Raw genomic sequence first — 5,824 nt, forward strand, 5'->3', positions numbered from 1 at the left:
CATACACACACACAGAAACACAAACAATATTAAATAAAAAAGAACAAAGACGTGCTTATCTCTTTAACACAAATAGCTGACAGGATAATGCACATAAAACAGACTTGAAAGGCTTTTAAGATACAGACTAAGTGTAGTTATAAACTCAAGAGTGCATTTTAATTTAAAGACAACCCCAAATAAAGATGACAAGCATCACGCTGATCATCTATACCAAACCCCACTGAGAACTAAGGCACGTATTTTCAAGAAGGCTATGTAAAGGTCGGTATGTTATCTCTCATCTCAGAATCACGTAGAACTCATTGTCACACGTGACTGCCATTCATGATTCAGAGTACTCTGATAGTTGAGAGAACAGGCAAGTCTAATTTAGGAAGGGAGAGATGGTGGTGGGGAGAGAGACACCGGGAAAGCAAGAGCATATAGTTCATAATACTACAGATTTCCATTTTCATAAGAATCTCAACAACCTTGCAAATCATTTTCGTTAGGCTACTTCCTTGTAAATCTATATATATTTACACAAAAGTGCTTTTAGATATGGGTCAACTATATCCAATAGCTTCAAGTTTAAATAAGCACATTTTTTTTTTCTAACACAAAATTCTTGACAATAAGATGTTGGGGAGTGGGGAAGATGATGTTTACATAAAAAACCTCTAAACTGCATTATATTATGTCAAAAAAAAAAAGAAGAAAAATGGAAAACAAGCATACATTAATTTATAATCGATTTTGGTTCTTATTCTTACCTAACAGTCTTTCTTATCTATTAATGTTGGTAATATAAGGAGTGATAATTAAAATACTATGACTATAATACATAGCTTCCTAAATGAAACAAAAATTTTTTTCTATGGTTTAGGAAATTCAACAAAAGTGCAGATCCCTCCAAAACACTTTCCATCCAAAGTAAAATACCCTCAATGAATTTAGGTGTGACAATGTAAATGTTTAAATAAAATTTTAAAACAAGTAGTAACATTCATTTTAAGAATTTTTATGAATAAATTCTCAATTGACAGGCTTGTAGATATGAAATTACCAGCTTGTTTTAAAATATATTTTCTTCAATTTTTGTTACAGGTTAAATGTCAGATGCTTTTTAGCTGCTGACCAAAAATATACTGAATGATATTTGAATAAACTCTTATCCAAAGAAACAGATTCTAGAGATATACCATAGTCATGTAGATGGCAACAATTTATAACTACTAAGCTGTGGTATTTGTTAATGGACTTACTCTTTGAAAACAGAGATAGAAATATTGATTGTCAAATTTATGGACAAGCACAATTTATGAAACAAGTTTTTTTTGAGAGAGGAAAATATTTTGAGTCCATATTTAAAGAGATTGTTGATGAATGTTATCAGATATCTACTCTAAATTAAAGTTTGAATGTCTTGAGTTAAAAATTGTTGGACACAGAGATATAACTCTTAATTGTCAGAGTTATCCACATACTCAGATTATTTCTAATCTGATGGGATCAAAATCCACATGCTTTAAAGAAAATATCATTCCTAATCATCAGAATAGAGGTTTCCAGTTTAAGGTTTCCATTTAAGGTTTCCAGTTTAAGGTTTCCATTCCTTCAATGTCTATTTATTCAAGATACATTCAATTAATACTTGTTTGACTGAATGAATGCATAACAGAATTAGTGAATGTCTTGAGATAATAAAATAAATTTGGAACTGAATACTGAACTTGATTTTTCTGCACCAAGTGGAACCCCAATGCAGGAACTCATTTCTTTACTTTCTAAAGAAGAGAAAATGTTGCCTTATGTTTTAACTGATCATATTACATTTCCTTTCATCATCCCAGGAGAGAGTCCTAGCATCCACATCCTCCAGGTGAGAAGACAAGAGACCAAGGGAGACGTGAACAAAGGCAGGAAAAGCTAGAATCCTGGTTTTGACTCCCTCCCAAGTGGTTAATCCACTCCCCCACATTCCAATTTACAATAAAATGAAATTGGCACATGAACCTGAAAAGGAAGAAAAAAAGAAAGAAACATGACCAAATTGTGATGAATTCAGGCATATCCAATGAACTAACAGTGCATTTATGCATATCCAAAAAGGAACTTGGTTCTGAAATAGCAAAACTGACGAATACCTAGTAGGGAAAAAAGACAATTTAAAAATAATCTGGAAGTGCTCGAGGGTAGAATTAAAATAGAAAATTGACTTGCTTTCATTCTAAAGTGACTTAAAGAAGGAATTCTGATGAGCAAACATATTAAAGATGGAAGAGCCTTCCTTTTCCTACAGAAATTCTGTAAGTTGTACACGGAGGAATATAACAAATTTGCAATTATTGAATCAGAATATGCCAGTGATGCAGAAATACAGCTTGACAGGAAATTTTTACTTCACTCTAGAAATTCTTAGTCATTTTTTGTGGTTATTAAGAAGACTCTGAGACTCTCTTGTCTTACCTTTGACAAAATGAACTGCATTCTAAGTGACCTCAAAGAAAAATCTCAGGAAAGACAAGCCAGAAGTAGATGGGTTAGCATGAAATAAAAGCCAAAGGTGAGATGAATGAAACTTTAAAACTAGCTACCATTAGAAGCAAAATACATGAAAAATTGCCTAAGAACAGGAAGAGAATGTAAAATGGTGAAGCACGGAGGAAAAAAATTATAAACACACAAATTCTTATGATCTAGATTTATACCAGGCACTTTCCTACTTGCATCGGATATTTGATCATTTGTGTTAGTCGCTGGGCTTGAATATCTTCATTTTTATGTAAATATGTTTGAACCTTCATGTACTTAAGAGTACCACATGATATCTATGAGTTGTTTGAAATACAGAAATAGAGAAGTATAATTTATTGATTAGTACCTAATAGAATTCCCAATGTCATGATCTAGTCCAAGCAACATATTATGAGGGTGAATCCCTTTTAAAAAATCTGACACAACTGTCAGAAAACATTTAGTGCAACCCCAAATTCTCATTCAGAATATCATGATGATTCATTTATACTTACCCATCTTTAATGTTGGTGATTAAAAATAAACCATTTTTTAGCATTGAAACACATTGCACAAAATGTACTCTACTTTTAAGCAGGTGTTTATATCATTCGATTTCTTTTAATAAGCTTATTTAGAGTTCATACACCTGGAGAAGGAAATGGCAACCAACTCCAGCATTCTTGCCTGGGAAATTCCATGGACAGTGGAGCCTGGCGGCTACAGTCCATGGGGTCACAAAAGAGTCAGACAAGACTTAGTGACTAAACAACAACAAAGAGTTCATATAAAATTTGTGGGACTTAATCAATAAACTCTCCAAAGTTCATAGTATATTACTAATAAACCTTACATCATCAATTAAAATTGGCAATATAGAACATGTGTAACTAATTCAATCCATACACCTACTCATTTCATTTCAATTAGAGGAAAATGGAATATTTACCTGATTTGCACCTCATTATACACAACAGAATTGCAGGCTCTCTAATAAATAAACTCTTACCCAATCTAAAACAGGTATAAAGACCCACACATACCTTTTAAGGCATTAAAGTATTGAGTTTTGTTTATATTTCCGAGGCCGATAACTCTAGCATATGATGAGATAGGAAATAGAAAACTGGGAGGAAAATCACATTTTATAGTTTTCTAATTATTTTCAGCAATTTTTTTAATGGTATTGTCAAGGTGGTGTATTAAAATCATCCTGTAGGGTTACTATGTTGTTGTTTCTCTTCATTTGCTCTTTTTATTACCATGACCACCAAAATATTTACAGTATTTGCAAAGTTATGATTGCAGAATGTTAAGATTACTGTATATTTAAGCAGAGCATTAGTACACTCAACTTTGAAACATTAAATATATTCAAACTGCAAAATTTTATACAAGAAATTTTAATATGCAATTTTGAAGGACTAAAATGGCTTAATTTCAGAATATATTTTAAAGCACTGTCTAAATATTAAGATGATCATCTTTGTAGAAAGACAAAGTTGCAAGAGTTTTAGTTTCTCATCAATACTCTCTTCAGTAAAACAAGAAATGAGCACTTTTTGGAAACACGTATGCCTGGAAATGTGTTGCACTGTGGAATTTTTAAAGCAAGTTACTTTTCTGCTCTGGTTATAACAGCAGCTGAGCTAACAAAACACAGTGCAAAATGAGGAACAAAATTAATAGCTACATATGCCCCAAACACTTAGTGATTGTAAGCTAAGAATGTTGAAAATGTTAATGATTTTAGCTAAAAAAGTTACTTCTACTTTATTACAAGTGTACCATGCTAACGTATACACTGGGCAAAGGAGGTCCTTGTTGAATAGAAACACTGGGTTTGTTTGGGACTACACGTAAGTACTTTTTTGTTTGTTTTGTTTCTCATTATTATTAGGTTTAAGAACTATCTCATAAAAATAAATAAAGATCTTTGTCTTTTTTAAGAACATGTTTTATGTATGACTGAAGTTTTTACAACATCCGAAAAAGCCATCCGATGTTAGATTTAAAAATAAAATCAAAAGCATTTTCTGACATAGTACACATGAAAAATTGGAAATTCCAATATCTTCAATAGAAGTTGTAGAAAGTGTATGTCTCCTTGGAGCCTGACATCTACTTAACACAGCAGAAAATAAGGTACCATATACTGTAAACAAAAAAGTACAGTAAAGGACAGTTGTAAATTTACATAAGAATAGTTCATAAACATTTTGGTCTTTCCATAACAGTTTTTATATAAAATGAATAAAAAAACCTTTAGACAGCTGTCATCACTCTTGTTTGACCACATTTCACTTGATGCACACAGATATATTTATATAACAATATATTGATGCACCGTTACATGGATATTATACTATGATTACTGCTTGTAACTGAGATGTGCATTATCCAATCAACATTATCCATAGTTGAAATACTCTTACACTTATGTATTCTTGTCATGTTGTATCTATAAAAACATGAAAATATAACTTTACATTATTTCAATTATTTACATTAGTTCAAGCTTGACAGAGAAAAATTGATAAGCTACAATTTGTAGAAGAGTAGGCCCAGAGGTACATTAAATAGCATTGATTGTATATTGTCATCTTTTTCATTTTTAAAAATCATTTTAAGTATAATATGGTAACAATTAGTCTGCAATTTGGTCATTCTAGCATTGATGATTTAAACTTAAAATGCAACTCCAACATTCCTGATGAGGAGAAATGCACTAAAATTATATTGTTTTAGCCTGGAATTTGTGATTAGGGACAGCTAAATTTAAGGAAGAATATCATGATACCTCACACCACCACTTTTCATGCAAGTGATTGCTATTAAGACTCCACATTTCTCTTTCCCTTGGTGATATATAATAAATAAGAATGTTTTCAAGACACTTAGTAAAACACCAAGTGCATGCCTGCAGAGATAGCAAGAATAAAAATATTAAAAATTATGACTGAATGTTAATAATTTTAAACTCTGAACTAATTATACTATAAAGGGCATCAGTGGAAATAAATGGTCTTTAATGAAGGGAAAGATAGATCCTTTAAATTTCTCAACAAGAGAAATACAAGATCTTTAGTCATGAGTCACAGATATGTGTTTTAGCCACACTGGGCATTTTAAAATAGCTATTCTACCCAAGAAATAAAAGTATAAAAAATATTTATTTTAAGGTCATTTATATTGATGACAATTGGAAGAAACTGTATTGCAGGTGACTCAAAAGTGCTTAAATTATTCATAATATATAAGATTTATGCCAGCTCTTAACATTTTAAAACAAAAACTCAGATTTAGTTTATGGAATTTGATCAAC

At 31.3% G+C, this 5,824-nt stretch overlaps 1 protein-coding gene across 2 annotated transcripts in view; it reads right to left on the reverse strand.

Annotated features, from left to right (window-relative positions):
* Nucleotides 1-4,432: 4,432 nt before the first annotated feature.
* The window catches only part of GRIA2 (glutamate ionotropic receptor AMPA type subunit 2), a 183,374-nt gene continuing 181,982 nt past the window's right edge, over nucleotides 4,433-5,824 (reverse strand). For both annotated transcript variants that reach the window (XM_070474940.1, XM_070474941.1), the window contains one exon: nucleotides 4,433-5,824. This exon is cut by the window's right edge and continues 1,210 nt beyond it. The gene's annotated coding sequence lies outside the window, so the exon portion shown is untranslated.

The sequence above is a fragment of the Odocoileus virginianus genome, chromosome 12 (assembly GCF_023699985.2).
Source record: "Odocoileus virginianus isolate 20LAN1187 ecotype Illinois chromosome 12, Ovbor_1.2, whole genome shotgun sequence".
NCBI classification, from domain to species: Eukaryota; Metazoa; Chordata; class Mammalia; order Artiodactyla; family Cervidae; genus Odocoileus; species Odocoileus virginianus.